This window comes from Lactuca serriola, chromosome 7 (assembly GCF_051521515.1).
Source record: "Lactuca serriola cultivar US96UC23 chromosome 7, Lser_US96UC23_V15, whole genome shotgun sequence".
Taxonomy (NCBI): domain Eukaryota; kingdom Viridiplantae; phylum Streptophyta; class Magnoliopsida; order Asterales; family Asteraceae; genus Lactuca; species Lactuca serriola.
In genome coordinates, this window is record NC_136414.1 from 59,445,590 (window position 1) to 59,463,953 (window position 18,364).

Here is an 18,364-nt window from a genome sequence, read left to right on the forward strand (position 1 = left end):
AATTACAGTAAATGGCAAGATTTTGGTATTCTGACATTTACATTAAGAATTTGGAATTGTGAAATAAGCATCATTGAAATGTTGTCAATTGATTAATTTCACAAAGAAATGACCATAGGTAAGCATAGTATGCATGCTTGGAGCATGACATTGTTGGGTTTTGAGCAATCTAACACTTCCTAAGTGTGCATGCAACCCTAATAAACCTTGGATCTATGTTTGTCTAAATACATGCAAAATAATAATTTTCCAAGGCTCATAACCTATCTAACATGGCATGGGGAACATTTCAACATAAAAGAGTTAGAAGAGATTACATACCTTTGTTGATGAGTTTGGTTCTTGAGGAGTTTGAGGGCCAAGCACCAATAGTGTGAATGCCTCAAATGGAATCACAAAACACCACAAACTCTTGGAAAACTTTGAGAGAGAATACACACTTGTATTTTCGGCCACACACAAGCACACACACACTAGTTCACTAGTTGCCATTTCATGCTCCATAAGCATGCTTATATAGTGTGCATGGTTAGGGTAAAACCCTAATAACCCATGACCTTTCCTTTTCCAAGGATCCATGGGTTAAAAGCTCCATGGATCATCCATGGACTTCCATCCAAGCCTAGCCCATCAACAAATGAGTGTTAGCCCACACCATATAAAACAAATAGCCCATAATCTAATTAGTCTTCCTTTTAATCTCTAAATTAATTCATAATTAATTTAAGACTAAAACTAATTAAATAACATAACCTCATATTAATATATTATAACTTATAATATATTAATAAACATATGTGTATAACTCTCATAAAATTATCCATAAATAGTTCGGGTGAGATGCAACCCAAATGGACCATGCCGGTCGGGTCAAGTATATACCAAATAAGTTATGGACTTAGACACCTTATCCAACAGACTCCCACTTGGATAAGTCTAATAACTGTATTTGCCTATATAACTTCAGGAACCAACCAGCAATCGTAGCTCTCGAAAACTCTGTTGAACTATGAAGCGCCATTTTAGATAAGTGATCGTATAATCCTCTGTTCTCGTGATATCAGCCGGACAAATACATGGAACAACGTCGTACTTATTGTCCAGCAGTTTGTTTCCCGATTTTCAATTTGTTTGACAAAGAACTTAATCGAACACATCAATTTAGTTCTAACCGGCCGGTACATAGGTCACAACAAAATCATCGAGGGGCCCAAATATCGCTTCTATTTCTATAAGGAACAGATAAACTTCGACTCATATGCTTGTTCTACTACTTGTTGAATTGTACACAAAGGCACGTTTTATAACATCAAGTTACTGATGCGTTTACGTGCAATCAATGCACAACCAACTCATAGGTAACAACTCATATCTCTAGGTTTGAAGATTTATATGATATTACCATCTCACGATCACTCGAGATAAATTCCATGAAGTGATACAAGTGAGCGTGGGTTTATTCCAATACTCATAACTTATGAGCACTCATGAATGTGGTAGCAACCATTGCTATGACTAAACCCATTTAGCCATCTACAAACTCGATTCATGACAGTCTTGATTCATACCTACTTCCAACATATGAACGACTGTGGAGTGTTTAAATAACTTAGTCATTCGGAAAAAATAACCTAGTTATTTTGGAAGTCAAAACATGCAAAGTGAAACACAATAATAATCGAATCCAATATGGTCTCAGAACCCTTTTGAATATAAATAGAACCACCTTTTACTTATCACCATATTGATTACCCATTATTCATTGTATCATGTTTCAAACAATCAACTTAAGACTTGAATAAAAACAACAGTCGTCCCATGCTCCTAGCATGTACACTTTGTTTTTTTTTAAAACAATAGTTATGCCATACTCCAAGTATGCACACTATGTTTGTCTATGATCCTTACATTGTGATGTAGATCAATTGAACATGATTCCAATGATACTCATTTCACAATCCCAAATCCTTATCGTAAATGTGAGAATCCCCGATTCCTATCATTTACCAAAAAATCTGTTAGATTTTAAACTTTTATGCAATGTTCCTCTTGTAATGATTATGCACAAAGTCACCAAAACCTTGTCACCAGTCATTACAGAGTATTCCAAAGAAGGTGAACTTCTATGGAACGGAAGTCTCATATTCAAAGTACATTGCTTTGAACATCCTTCTTGCATTAAGGTTTTCTAATCTTACATAGATTGAATAACTTCCACCTATGGAGACATTTCCATAGTCCCATTTTGACTATCACTTCCGAACAAGAGTTACTTCTTTTTAGAATATGTCAATATGGTCCTTTCCGACAACTTACATCATACTTCCAACTTTCCCTGAGCAACCAATCTTTGGCGAACCTCAGATTGTCCTCGATAATTGCTTAATCACTTTAGTCATATCCAGTTCTAGACTTTTCCCTTCTCAATGCCTTAAGCATTTGGAAAATTTATAAAAGATGAATATTATAGCACATGCAATCGATCCTATATCTGAAGCATATGGGACACGATTCATGATGTTTGACATAAAGACATGATACTAGACTAGTCTTTTGCTACAATATTTTTTATTTGCCATGTTTTCAAAATTTAATTATGAAGAGGGATGCCGTAATCATAATCGAATTTTGAAAACGCAATATATATAGAATTTCTTCAAGTTGAACCATTCCAACATAAAATTCATACATATATCCTTGACTAAAGATGATTAAAATCTCAATCTAAGCTTTAGAATTGAAACGAAGTATAATTTCCTCTCCCTTAATTATAGCAAAACAACTTTTCAACCCCTGCAACTTCACGAATTGAAACTTTGTTTTCTATAATTAACATTTCTAACTTGCAACACTAAACGTAATAATCATGCTCCCACTAACATGATGATTATCAGCATAACACTTATGCTCCCACTAGCTCTGACATATTTCCAGAAATCTGCTGGACTTCTGAAATTTAGATTCATACACCCTTTCTTAGGTAGCTCACATGTGTGTCTAAAAAATTTTCAGAACTATGAAAAGGGATACCGTAATCATAGTCTCAATTGCTTAGGCATTTGCCATTTCTCACAAGTCCATGTTAGTGTGCCGGTTAACCACACGCGCTCCATTAACGACTTTTGAAAATGCAAATAACACAATTGATATCTATGTAAAATCTACTTAGTGAAAGCGTTTCCTCACCATCATTTTCATGAATCGGAGAGAAACCTTATGACACTTAGATTTTATAGTGTATGAGTTCCTATCCATGTGAATTTGTCAAAACCATAATCACAAGATAAGGTTAGTGACAAATTCAGCCTTACATGGATTAAACTTGTCCAGTCTTAGTTTCTTGTCACCTTGGTAGCACAAGGCCCACCAATGCTTCCAAGTTGAACTCTGATAACTCACATGCAAATTCAACTTATTTGAAGTAGGTACAGAAATAAGAATTATGTCAACACGATAGGTTACAAACCTTAAGTCGTGTGCTAGTGATAAATTACAGGTTTTACTCTTGATTAAATCCTGAAACTCTTTCAGGATATTTAAGGCTCCCACTGTCCCCTTGACATATAAGTTTCCCCAGTCAAGAACCATTCCTTGACAAAACAAATATTCAAGGGATAGTGCGGATTCTTATCAAGACTAACACTTCACACAATTGGTCTTAGTTGGTCTTTGTCTCATCCAAGACATCACAACTTACCAATCTGAAATGTACAAGAGTAGAAAACATTTTACTCTTACATTTGACTAGTGTTAATAAATCTTCCTTTATGTCACTCAAGGTTACAATCTTGGAGTATGACTCTAAGAATTGTTTTGGAACGAAGTATGACTCATCTTCTTGATTTTAACCAATCCAAAAATTCATGACCTCTCTTCTTAGCCATAACAATGCACTAAGACGTCCTTAGAGTATGAATTTGTGATATGGTTTCATAATCATTAAGATGATCATCAAATACGATACTAAATTACTCTCCCATCCTTTCAGATTTGAGAAACTTTTATCTTTCTGCCTAATTTGATTCCTCTCATTTGTTTTATCATACATTGTAACCTTTCCAATGTTACAGAATTATACTTAACCTTATAAGTATAATCATATTTACTAATATTTAGTAAATCATGACAAATCAATCTTTGTGGTGGACCTTGACCAGCGCACACCCAGTGTACCTAATTCCTCAGTCCTTCAATTGACTCACATATACATGTGATTAAAGAATTAGTCTTAATTTTCAAAGATGAAAATTCTCATTCATCATACAATACAACTTGTATGATTCCAAGTTTCTATCCAATTGAAACTTGGGTGATGAAAAACTTTCTTCATTTGGTAAATTCAGACACTACCACAAATGAAAGAATCAAATCCACTTTCCAATATTGCTATTACTAGAAACATATAAGCAACAATTTTCCACAGATGCCATTGTAAGGATATTTTTAAAATAAATAAAATTAAAACCCTTTTTTCCTTTTATTTTAAAACTTTGCGGAAAAACTTATCCTTACAATCCACATGAAAAGCTTGTTATTATCTATTCATAAGCAATATATTATAACTCTTAAGGAACAGCTCAAAATTCAGATTACCGAACCATGCGATCGAAACCCACCTTCGCAATCAGAATCAACATATACTTACTTTAAGCTTCCTATCTTTTCTTTGATTCTTAAAACATCAGCATGTGACCCATTCACATTATGTAATAAGAATCTCCAAATAGGAACTTAATAGAGTTAGACAGTGGACTTTACCCGAAGTAGAGTCAAACCTCTTGACTTGATCAACCTTATGATCTTTCAGGTAAATATGGCAGCTTCGCAACCAATGCCCCTTCCTTTGGCAACAAAACACATGGACCCTTTGGTAATGGCACATGAGACTATCTCAGACTTAACCTTTCTCTTTACCATTTGGTCAACCGAGTTGACTATGGCCGATCCCTTTCCATTGGGAAGAGAAATCCTTTTCTAGATATCCAATGCTACCATTGTCAATGTCCATTTAAGACTTGGGAAGTTGTTCTTTTAATCAAATTTGCTTTACTGGTGTTCCGAATCATTGTTGATTCCACAACACCAAGCAAATAAATAACATCATTAAGGGTCATGTCATAGTCTGCCTCATAGTAGTCCCAAAGAGACTCACTATATTACTAAGAAAGTGATTGAACATCCAACTTTCACGAGACTTTGACACCCAACTCGCCCGGCTTGTCAATATGTGACTTTATCTCCAAGATGTGAGCACACATAGACTATGCTTGCCAATAGGGATTGAGTGACTTTGAACTTTTCAAGAACTTGTGGGTGAGGGAGAATAATTGGAGGAGGTGGAGGAAGTGAAGCATGATGTTGAGGGACACCATCTTCAAGAGATTTGGGGAGATCATAGTTGTCTGAACCAGACATCTATAATGGGAGAAAATCAAGTTAGTTGATTCAAAATCCTTAATATAACATCCAATATGAAATATTAAGGCTAGAACCCAACACAATATTTTATAATTTGGAAGAGGGATGCCGTAATCCAAGCTATAAAATATTTGAAGGTAGGCGAATGACGATTCACCAATTTCTACCATGAAAAATGAAATAATTTATTAGGTTTTAATTGGATTTGAAATTCCTAGATCTTTTGAGATTCATTGAACTTTTCAATGGCATGTTTCAATCTCGAGTGTGCCCTCTCAAATTTTGTGACTGGGATGCCGAGGATCACAAAACAAGGTGTGAATAACCATACCAATTCACTTGGTACCCTTAATATTATCACCCAATCAATGTGCCGGTTAACCACACACGCTCCATTGATCTATGACAAACATTAAGTCACCCTTCGTGATCCTTACTAGTCCAAGTTAGTGTGCCGGTTAACCACACACGCTCCACCAACGACTTGGTAAGGTACAAAGTGTGAATTCCATGGGCTAGCACCAAATTCACATTTTCCTAAAGTAACTAAGATTGGGAATTAAATAAAAAAATATTTAGTTACTTTATAATAATCATTATACTTTTAATGAGAATTTAAAGTCATTGTTCTACCCGTTCGGCTAACGACCCTCCACCAGTCAAGCAAGCTGTGGTGAGAGTGGACACCCATTAAGTCGCCATTTTATAGGCAACAACCTTATACCCACCTTATAGATCGGCTTCGTGAATGAGGCCTACTAACGGTAAAACGACTTGTTCTTATACATATATATATATATATATATATATATATATATATATATATATATATAATTAACCATTAATGTTATAAATAGTATAAGTGTTGAATTTTAACTTTTAAAATTCTAAGTGTTGGAATTAAAGTTTATTAAAGTGTGTGAAACTTTTCCAAATTCCAAAACTTGAGGGCAAGTTTTAAACTATTCAAAACTAATTAATTCCATGATTTATGTGTTTAAAGTAGTTTTAATCCAAAAACTCTTCAAGTTCCATAACTTGAGGACAAGTTATGGAAGACTTTAAACCAATAAAAGAATTATTTTTCTTTATTTTATAACTTATGGAATTAATTAAGGTTACATTTTATTTATATATTTATTAATGAAGTGACTCTTGAACCTCCATAACTTAAGGACAAGACTCTTCATCTTTTGTAACCATCCAAAACTTTTCATTTCATAACTTATGAACGAAAGGTTCATAAAATGAAGACTCTTCATTTTATGTAACTTATGTGTTTTTAATGTGTGTTAAAGAAAAGTGACCTTTGGATATCCATAACTTGAGGACAAATTATGGACTCCATTAAAACACATAAATGATCAAGAATTAATCCTAAACAATTCAGCAAATAATTCCTATCATCTTCTAAATTCACAAGAACATGAACATGATCATCAAAATTTCAAGAATTATATGAACACATAAAATCATGGAATTTTGATTATAACTTTGAAATTGGTCCACCATCATCATTACCACATCAAAAACAGGTTTTATGAGTCCAAAACAGTTTAAGGTAATGATTCTAGACCAATTCCAGCACCAAAAAACGAAGATATGCTATCTGGGGGTCTAACTCGTCGAGTGCATGAACCAACTCGCCGAGTTGGATGAGTTTTTCCTTGGAAATCGTCGAGTCCCTTCATGGACTCGGCGAGTCAGCTGTGCAGACAGCATAAAATCTTCGATTTTCAGCAATTTGCATCAAGTATTCAAACAAGCAAGCCTAGGCTCTGATACCACTGTTGGGTTTTGAGCAATCTAACACTTCCTAAGTGTGCATGCAACCCTAATAAACTTTGGATCTATGTTTGTCTAAATACATGCAAAATAATAATTTTCCAAGGCTCATAACCTATCTAACATGGCATGGGGAACATTTCAACATAAAAGAGTTAGAAGAGATTACATACCTTTGTTGATGAGTTTGGTTCTTGAGGAGTTTGAGGGCCAAGCACCAATAGTGTGAATGCCTCAAATGGAATCACAAAACACCACAAACTCTTGGAAAACTTTGAGAGAGAATACACACTTGTATTTTCGGCCACACACAAGCACACACACACTAGTTCACTAGTTGCCATTTCATGCTCCATAAGCATGCTTATATAGTGTGCATGGTTAGGGTAAAACCCTAATAACCCATGACCTTTCCTTTTCCAAGGATCCATGGGTTAAAATCTCCATGGATCATCCATGGACTTCCATCCAAGCCTAGCCCATCAACAAATGAGTGTTAGCCCACACCATATAAAACAAATAACCCATAATCTAATTAGTCTTCCTTTTAATCTCTAAATTAATTCATAATTAATTTAAGACTAAAACTAATTAAATAACATAACCTCATATTAATATATTATAACTTATAATATATTAATAAACATATGTGTATAACTCTCATAAAATTATCCATAAATAGTTCGGGTGAGATGCAACCCAAATGGACCATGCCGGTCGGGTCAAGTATATACCAAATAAGTTATGGACTTAGACACCTTATCCAACAGACATAACTATTGTTTTAATTCAAGTATAAAGTCGATTATTTGAAACACTATACAATGAATAATGAGTAATCAATATGACTCAAAAGTTTTAGGGCCATATAGGATTAGTATTATTCTTGTGTTTCACTTTGCGTCTTTTGACTTCCCAAATAACTAGATTATTCAAACCGTCCACAGTCAATCATACTTCAGAAGTAGGTATTGAGGCAAGACTGTCATGAATGGGTCTGAAGTTTGTCTAGGTGTTTTAGACGTAGTTGCAGCATTCATGAGTGTTCCTAGAATAAGATTCGAGTATTGGATCAAACCCATGCTCATTTGAATCACTTTATGGATTTTATCATGAGTGATCATGAGACGATAATATCTTATATTCTTGAAACAGAGAGATATGAGTTGCAGTCTACAAGCCGGTTGCACATTGATAATGTTAAAATGCACCAGTAACTTGGTGTTATAAAACACATTGTTGTGTGTGATTTGATGAGTAGATAGAGCAAACATATGAGTCGAAGTTTATCCATTCCTTTTACCCTTGGAGGGATAAAAGCGATATCTATGGGCCCCTCGATGATTTAGTGATGACAACCTCAAGTGCTCGGCTGGGCCTGGACTGATTTGATTCATTCAATTAGTCGGTCGTCATAAATTGGAAATCGAGAAACAATAGATGGACAGAGAGAATGATTATAATCCACATCTCAGTCCATATGATATCTAGAATGGAGTAATATATGATCCCTTATCTAATGGACACGTCATTTGACTAGGTCAGAGTTCGACAACGGATTTTAAAAGCTACGATTGCTAGTTGGGATTTTGGAGTCGTATTTTCAATAATAGTTTTAGACTTATCCAAGTGGGAGACTTTTGTATTAGATGTATAATCCCATAACTATTATTGGTATGTACTCGACCCGAGAGTAGCATGGTCCATTTGGGATGCATAACACCAGGACAATTTGTTAGGATGGAATCTTGAGAAAAGGTTATATATGATTTATTAATATATTATAAGTTCTAATATATTAATATGAAATCATATGTTTTATTTAGTATTGATCAAGAATTAATTTGGAATTTATTTAGTGATCAAAAGATACTAATTAAATCTATGGGGACTAATTATGGTAATTAGTTATATTTATATGTGTTGGGCTTATGATTCATGTTGGCCCAAGTTTATGTATGGACACATAAAGAGTTGGGCCACATGTACCATGGATCATAGAACCCATGGGTATGGATTTGGGTTATACTCATGACCCTTGAAATTCTACATATAAATACATACTCCATAGCCTAAAAACGCCAACTTGTAGTTCTTGGAGTTCTTGGAGGTGTTTTTGGTGCATGGAGATTCTCTCTCAAGAGCCACCTTTTCCCTAAGTGAGTTGTGAGCCATTTGAGGCATTCATACTTTTGGTGGTAAGCTCTCTTAAGGCCAAATACAACATGGTTTCAATCTACATAAGAGGTATGTCATCCTAACTAGTATTTCATATTATTTATGTCAATTGCATGCTGGTTATAGGCTTAATGCTTTGGAAATACCATTACATGTATAATTAGAGAAAACATAGATCCAAGGCATTTAGGGTTGTATGTGCACCATAGGATGTTGTACTATACAAAACCCAACAGACCCTTCAGATCAACCACTAGAGATGCTAAGCGATTTATATAATGTTTATAGATGATTATAGTATATATAGTTATTCAAATAGTGTATGCATGAAGTCGAGAATCAATTAGGCAGGAAGATAAAGATGCAACGATCTGATAGAGGAGGAGAGTATCTTAGTATCGAGTTCCACGACTACCTCAAGGATGTGGAATAGTTTCACAATTGACTCCTCTTAGGATACCATGATGAGTCAATCCACTCTTCCCATTTCCTACGGAGGGGTATTCCTTAGAGATAGCCACCCATATCCTCAATCTTGTCCCTACTAAAAAGGTTGCCAAAACACCTCACAAGAGCTGGAGAGGGAAAGTTACCTCGTTAGCACATATCAAAGTCTGGGGTTGTGAAGTTTTTCTTGGAAGAGAGACTCATGACAAGCTAGAAGCCAGAAGTGGGATATGTATTTTCATTAGCTACCCAAAAAAATTCTTTTGGATATTTGTTTTACAAGCCTAGAGAAAACATGGTCTTTGTAGTACAAAGAGGAGTCTTTCGCAAGAGAGGGAGTTCATATGCAAAGAGGATAGTGGGAGAAAAATTAACCTTGAAGAGATTTAAGAGTCAACCAATGAAGGAACCTTAGAAGAAACTAGCACTCAACAAGAGGAAAAAATTCCAGTTATGGCAGTTGACAATTCGTTAGCACTTCGTCGTTGAAGTAGAGTTAGCATGCCACCTGAGTTCTATGGTTTCCATATAATCTTAGATGGTGATATGCTTATCAGTGATCAAACACTGAGAAATTTGGATGAGCCAGCTAAATACAAAGAAATAATGGCAGGACTTGAGGCAGCCAAGTAGAAGGAGGCAACGCACAGTCAGATCAAGTCAATGTGTGCCAACCAAGTTTGGAATTTGGTTTATCTACAACCTGGCCGAAAGATAGTTGGTTGCAAATGGATCTAAGAAGACTGACATTGATGGTAATGTGCACACATTCAAGGCACAATTGGTTGCGAAGGGCTTTACTCAAACCAAAGGGATTGAATATGATGAGACCTTCTCACTAGTGGCTAAGATTAAATATATTAGAAGAATGTTCGCCATAGCTGCCTTTCACGATTATGAAATTTGGTAGATGGATGTTAAAACTGCTTTCCTTAATGGGAAGTAGGTTGAAGATGTTTAAATGAGTCAGCCAGAGGATTTTGTTGATGCAAAGTTCCCAATAGAGTGTGTAAGCTTGAGAAATCCATCTATGTATTGAAACAAGCATCTCGCAGTTGGAATCTTTTCTACCATGAAAAATTCAAAGAATTTGGTTTTTCTAGGAGTGAGGATGAGTCTTGCATATATGTCAAAGCGAGTGGGAGTGTAGTAGATTTCCTAGTGTTTATCTTGATGACATACTACTCATAGGAAATGACATTCCAACCTTGCAAGAAGTAAAATCTTGGCAAGAAGTAGATGCTAGAGTGGTTAAGCTTATTGTCTAACATAAGCATCATGAGTCCATACATTTCATATAAGGATAAAGCAATACATCCTTAATCTAATAAAAGTATACAATCTACTTGTTTAGTTGGAAATATATATATATATATATATATATATATATATATATATATATATATATATATATATATATATATATATATATATATATATATGTTGCAGTGAGAATTATTCTAGAAATTTATAAAGTAGATAGTTCTTTAAAATACATCATATAGTAAACTGCAAGGTTTATGTTTATCCAATTCAAAAACTTGTATTATCGACATTCAGCCAGTGGCTAGGTGACCCTATCCCACTAGAGAATATGAATGCTACCTCGAACATCATTAGATAGATCCAAGTGACTAGGTGACCCTGTGCCACAAGAACCATATGAATGACAAGTGAGTGTTTTTGGCGGAATAACTTTTGAATCGATTCCACAATTTTAAGATGTTCCAAGAAGACTTGGTTTATAAAACTCAATTTCATTATCACAATGAAAGGTTAATGATGGTCTCATTAAGCTGTATCTCAATCTTGACTGTGAAACAATTTGAGAAAATCAAAGGTTTCAACAACAACGAATAAAAGTTGTCAGTGAAATTGACTAAGTATCTATCACCAAAACTATTCATGGATTGAAAAAATTATATACATCAATTAGGTACAATTATTTATCAAGCCTTTTTCCTTTAACGACTAATGGATAAAGCCACTTGCGAATCAGCTTCCCATATAAATAGGATTCACATATATCAAATGAATCAAGCTAATTTGGCTTAAAAAATCTCATCCTTTTGAAGTTCGTATATGTATTTCTTATTTATATAGTCATGATGATCATGATAAAGGTTAGTTTCAAACAAATATCATTTGATTATTTAGGTGTTATCACTATAACTATTAATTTAATGAAATCTTATAGATTTACTTCATAAATAAGATTATGAGAAAATATTCTTAACACAAAATATATCGTTTCAGATCATGAATGTGAACATCCATGAAATGATAAGTAAATATAAATTTATTCATAAATTACGATTGTTACATGTTCCCAAAAGAATAGGTACAAAACATCTATTATTTAAACATAAACTATAACATCACTTGTTATATCTTCAACACGAAATATCCTTCGTCTGTAATAAATGGGTTATTTTTTCCAAAACATCAGCACATAATATCAGTTATTAGTGTCACATGCAGTATAAAAGACTCAAGTGAATGATGGAAAATTAAACAGTTCTATCATATAGATATTTGAAGTCTTACTCATGTCAGACTTCTTCAACTTGGTGAGATAGGAGGAACAGTTCCTCTTTTAATGTCCAGTTTCATCACAATAGAAATAACACTAATAATTTTGGTCCTTTCTCTATTTCTGGGTTTATGTTGTATTTCCCACAACTGAACTATAGGTCTATTAGAGTACACAATCTCTTAGACTTCCTTTATTAAATGGTTTGAACAAGTTTGAAGCACGTTCTAATATTCTGATTGAACATCTGCTTTATTTGATGCGACATCTGATATGTTTTATAATCATCCAAGACTTTCTGCAAGTCAAGGTTAATTACTACAGTATGATGTGAGACACATCAATATCATCACAATAATGCTTCCATCAAAGCATTGTGATTAGATTAACTTGTTAGCAGAGGTTGTTCAAATATGAGATCTTTCAGTGTATATAATTTTTGTTTATCCATAAGGTAGAACTTCAAGGTATTATACCAGTTATAGAAATTATAACAATCAAACGTTACTATCTCTTGAAAGTCAATAAGATAGAGGTTCTATAGGGTGTACGAGTATTAACATTTATATATAGAATTTAACAAAATTTCATTTAGTATTTTCAATATGAACACTTTAAAAATTAATACCTTTTATTGTTTCTAAAACATTAATTTACTAAAGTCTTGGATCCAAGTATCGAAACAAGTAAATGGTAGGTGACCCTTTATCCCATCCACTTAATCAAACTCTGTAGGTAGCGATTACCAGTTGCATAAGATATATAATTCCTAGATAATGGGATCCCAAACTACTTTTTCTTATCTTGGCATGTTTGATCCCGCCTATGCGTCAGACATCTCATGCCTAGATGTACTTTATTGCACAAGACCTCAATCATGTTTTCCTACTTGAAGCAACTTGTAATATTGCAACTAACTAGTGACAATGTGATCCTTTCATCACTAAAAAAAATACAAAACTACCCCGAACATCATTAGACAATCCTAGTAGTTAGGTGACCCGTCGCCCACAAACACCATACAAATGATGCCCAAATTGTCCTTCAAAAGGATGACACTGACTTGCATTTAAAAAAAAGGTTTTATAAATATGTTTTACAAATATAGTTATACAAACATGGTCTCATAAATATTGCATACATCCAACAATTTATGTACCGTTTTCTAAAAATTATATCACTTGTTATAAGGTTTTTTAGGTACCAAATAAATCTTCATTTTATTTACTATTAGCCGCGATCAATTATAAACTAAAATCTGATATTTTAAAATTTAGACGTAGAGCGGTTAACAATCGGTAATAGTCTTAATAAAACATCATTTTATAGTTAAGACTTTGAATTCCGGAGGAGTTCTAAAATCATAATTTTAAATCTCGTTTTAACAATCAAAATCTTATGATTTCATGAATTTGTAAAATAAACTTATTTTATTTTATAAACTCAATTTTATGCATCTTATGAGAAAAATCATATTTCGATAAACCAAAACTTAGGTGATAATACTTATGTTTTAAATCTCATTTGACATGCATAAAACATAATATCAACATGTTGTGTCATGTTTAAAACACTAATATCATATATTATGTTTCGACGTAAAAATAATCAATAGTTTTATTATTTGTCGTTATAACGTTATAAACCGATTTTAGTCTTAAAACTCCTTATTTATTATAAATGCATGGAGTATATATAATACTTAAACACCTTTTAAACCAATTTAAATATTTTAAAGTTGGATATTTATGAATTTTACAATAAAACTACTTTTAACAAAAAAATCGATTTTTAACCGGTAACCGGTAAAAACGTTTTTATATATATTCATTTATAAACATCTTATGTTATCTTTTAAATTTTTACTCAAACTCCAAGTGATATTATTTTATGCTAAAATATTATTTGACATGTAAAAACTACATAAAACACAACATACAATTAGATAAAATAAATATCACATGCATGCATTAAAATTTGTATAAAACAAGTCATATCTAATAATAATTTTTGTGAGTCATCACAATAATTATTAAGTCTTTCCTGAAGGACTTAACGTCCACTTCTAAAGGTTTTCAAACTCCCACTTGTCAAGGCAACTCTTGCTTGCAAAAAGAACTTCAAATCTTCATGTTGTAAACGTTGTAACACTAAAACCATTAAGACTATAATTAAGTCCAAAAACCAAGAATAGAAGCTCATGGTTGGGATTATGGTTTCAACACTACAAGAAAAACAGCCTTTTACGACGCGTAATGCATGTCGTAAAACGCTTAGACGACGCACAAATGCGTGTCAAGGAAGGCCTTGTCATAACGAGAGATGACACGATTTTGCACGTCGTCTATTTAAGACACACGTTTATGACATGCATTTACGATGCGCAGTTACGACAAACAATGCATATCAAGGAAGGCCTTGTCATAAAGGAAGACGACACACATTTGTGTGTCGTAACCTTATGACACGCTTGTTTATGACATGCAATGCGTATCAAGGAAGCCCGTGTCATAAATGAAGATGACACGCATTTACGTGTCATAAAGTTCAGTAACCATTTATGATATGCATTTACGACACATCTTTGCGATACTCATTTACGCATAATACAAAAATATGTAAACAAATATATACCAAAACAATCAATTTCATCCAATAACATCATGTAAAAAAATTGTAATACATTGATATTAAGGGGATCTAATTGTACATTGTTATTAAGAGGTTTTCCCTAACTATATAACCTAATACTACATTTCTATTAAGGGACACCTTCTGCAATGTAATGCTATACAAAATAAAAAGATATACACAAAGATGATAAACATCAAATTCCAACTAAGTAGAGTTGCATCTTTCCTTTCATAATTCTTTAAGACTAATGAACCCCTGCTCCGATAATTCTTGTGACCTGATCAAATAAAAGTCAAAAAATTAATATGCTAATATAATTATTAGAAGAATCGAACATGGAATGTTAGTTGGAAAAGACAAAATTACCCTTTTCTCCATCCAAAGAATGTGGGATTTGGAATAAATACACTACAATAAGAATTACCTGATATCAACAATGACATGAATACCCCCATACAAATGGTAAATATTACCTACAGGTCGGAATGTCATATAGAAAATTACTTACAAGTTACAAGTAAAGCATATGACTTATAATAGTCAAAGCATATCTCATCTTGACCACCAGATTCACCTGTAAAATAGCCCTATATGCTTTAAATATGCCAGAAAAAGTCATTACTCTATACACAACCAAGAAACTGTCAACCGCCATATAATTGGCATTCATGATGTTTATCCAATTACATGTAACTGTTTGTATATATATATATATATATATATATATATATATATATATATAGAACTTTGTTAATAATTATAGATTCTCACAAAATTTGAAACAACAAGCCTAACACAAAATTTTCCAATTTTTTGTTGTAACATTGATTGGATTATACCCTATCACATTTCTCTTTATGTCAAACGCCATATCATTGTCATTCCTGATGTTTGATTTTTATTAAGATTTTTTCTAATCTTTTTATGCCAAATATCATTGATTTTATTCCTTATTTGAGCTCTGTAACATTTTTTGTCCCTTATTCAACCGCACAACTATATATCCAGGAACAAAATCACAAAAAAATGACTATAACCAGGGAAAAACCAACTCTAACATGCGATTCCAGGAACAACATATTGGCGTCTGCACCACATATTAACAAGTTTAAAATGAGACCCATTACATTAAGAATCTATAATCTTTTACTATTAGGAACAAAAAAAAAAGCATAATCCATCAGCAAAAATGTGCATCCTAATTAATCTGATAATTAATCTAAAATTATACATGTATCCCATGAGTATGGATTTAATTGAAGATCACTTCAATCTTTACCCACAATGAATGGCCTAATCTCTTGTGTAGCTCCATATCCCAAAGAAGAACACCCGAGACCTATAACATTTAGCCATGTAATGTCACCAAAATAGGGTACAAGAGGAGAATCAAACTCCAAAAACTAATATTTGTTCATAACTAAGTGGGCGAATTGGATATTAATAAAGACTGACCTCACACCAACACTTCTTAATTGTTTACAAGCTAATAGATTCAAACTAAAAAAAATAAGTCATGAAAAAAAATTATCAGAAGAATATCTTCTTTGTACAATAAATTAGTCCTTTAAAAGCTTATTTCTTTAACTTGATATTTTCTTACCTCCATTAAGACAAATCACCAAGGGCTTCTCATCTGGGAGAGTCCAAGCTTCATAGAACCAATAAAACAGTGCTCTTCCATTATTTTCATTTACTGTCACATATCCAACATAGTTTTAAAATTTACTAAAATAAATAAAATGTGTTATGTGACATACCATTGCAACGTCAAACACATAAAGCTTTTCTCCGACAGGAATGTGGATAGTTTTGGGTCCCACTTCACCGTTTAAAAGCTTGTTAGCAATGCGAATATTTATGAAAGTACCCCTGGCCATAATTTCATCGTTGGATAGAGGACTGACCATCAGAAGTAGCAAAGTATGCAAGTATTTGAACCATAGCTGGAAGAGCTAAGTTTTGTGCAGACAGGTGAATAAATAGTTCTTCCATCATCTATGGAAGTAAATCAGAAAGCTTGAACAATCAGGCATACATTTTGGAACAAAGATAGATGTGAAAGAATGATGATATTCTTTTTTACTGTTTCTATTACAAGGTCTGGTAAATGAGAACCAATAGCAACAAGTAGAGATGAAGCAGCCCTATGCCAATTAGCTACTACTGTACTATGAAATAACCTTATAAACAAAATAGAAAAAGTAGAAAAAAGAAATCCAAAAAGAAAAAAACACAGATCGAGAAAACCCACTTCTAAGATTGATCTAAACAATGTAAGGGGTCTTTACCTATCTGGGTCTTGAAAGAACAATAGGAAATTGGGTTTTTGTTCCTTGTTAGTATGTGGACCTGAAAGAATAAAAGAAAACGCATCAACAAACTCATGTACTATAAGATTTAATCTTTTTATCTAACTATGAATAAAAAAATTTCTATCTATTTACCAGAAACCTAAGCTAATTAAGTAATGAAGTAATGAGTTGAGTCAATGTAATACAATAGCAAAGAACCAGGTCCAGAAGTCAAAATAATTACTAATACTATCAAATTCGATGATAATTACACAAGAAGAGAACCATTAGCACTCACCGGAGGTCAATAACCATGTCGGAGGTCCGTAGGTCGCTTAATTTGTTGGTGTAAATACGTCGATGAACAATAACAAGAACAGGAGATATGCAACGTTCAGATTAATGAGAACGTGGTAATAAGAAATGAAGGAAAAGGAACATACAACACAGAGCTGCTTTGTGCTCTTCATAGTAGCCTTCAGATTCTCTGAAGTCTCTTAGTCATAATCGCAAAATCCTCATGAAACTAGACATCGGAGGTGTCGGCGTCTATCGGAGTGGAGGGACTCCACCGGCTGGGTGTCGCTGGAAAGCGCCGGAAAGGAGGGGATCCACCAACTGGGTGTCGCTGGAAAGCACTGGATGGCGAGGCGGGGCTGGACAGAGGTCAGAGGTGGGAGGCGTCTGCGCCAAGAGAAACGTCGGAGGTGAGAGAAGTTGTTGACGTCGAGAACTGAGAAGAAGAGAAAGGGTTTTTTCGAAGTGAGAAAGAGAGAAATGGAAATTAAATAGAGAATGTGCAGTACTGGAAGGAGGCCAGGGCAATTTCTTGACAAAAAGCCGTAAAAAAGGAAGGCGGGGTTTTTAAGTTTTTGGGATTTTATTTTTCCTTCGCGATGGAACGCGCCTGCTATTAAAATTTATAAAGCGACAGCCTTAGATGACACACATTTTATTATAGTTTCCCTTAGTGCTTTTTTTAGACACTAATTTTAGGGCACGCAAAAATGCGTGTCCTAAATCCTTTAAATTTTTAAGAGAGATGACATTACTTTTACGTCACACACTTTTGTGT